The sequence below is a fragment of the Penaeus monodon genome, chromosome 27 (assembly GCF_015228065.2).
Source record: "Penaeus monodon isolate SGIC_2016 chromosome 27, NSTDA_Pmon_1, whole genome shotgun sequence".
NCBI classification, from domain to species: domain Eukaryota; kingdom Metazoa; phylum Arthropoda; class Malacostraca; order Decapoda; family Penaeidae; genus Penaeus; species Penaeus monodon.
The window spans coordinates 26,736,473-26,736,850 of NC_051412.1; the positions used below are offsets into that span (position 1 = coordinate 26,736,473).

A 378-nucleotide genomic window follows, 5' to 3' on the forward strand; every position below is an offset into this window, starting at 1 on the left:
GAGCAGGGCGGGGGCAAGATGAGAACGGACGGGGGTGCTACAGAAGCGATAGAGCAGCACACCCGAGGGTCCCACCTAGGAGAGAAAGCCACAAGGACAGCTGTGGGGGGGCGAGCAAGGACTAAGACGCACGCCTGGTCAAACCAGACCGGCAAAAGCATGAGAGAAGAGGAAGGGGAGTCCCAAACAAACGGGCGTGCAGGGCAGCGAAAAGAGCGGCAGCCCAAAGCCAAGGCGGTGAAGGCCCTGCGGTGCGCGAGAAGAACAAGAGAAAGAGGGGGGAGCGGGATGAAAAAACAGAGGGCGGAGGGACGAGAAAGGGGCCAAGGGGGGGTGGACACACGAGCAAATGAGACGGGGGGGCCGCCGTTAAAGGCG

The 378-nt window shown here is 62.2% G+C and overlaps 1 protein-coding gene across 1 annotated transcript in view; it reads right to left on the reverse strand.

The window, feature by feature from the left end:
* LOC119590473 (isoleucine--tRNA ligase, mitochondrial-like) overlaps window positions 1–378 on the reverse strand; it is a 12,337-nt gene that overhangs the window by 6,669 nt on the left and 5,290 nt on the right. The window lies entirely within an intron of this gene.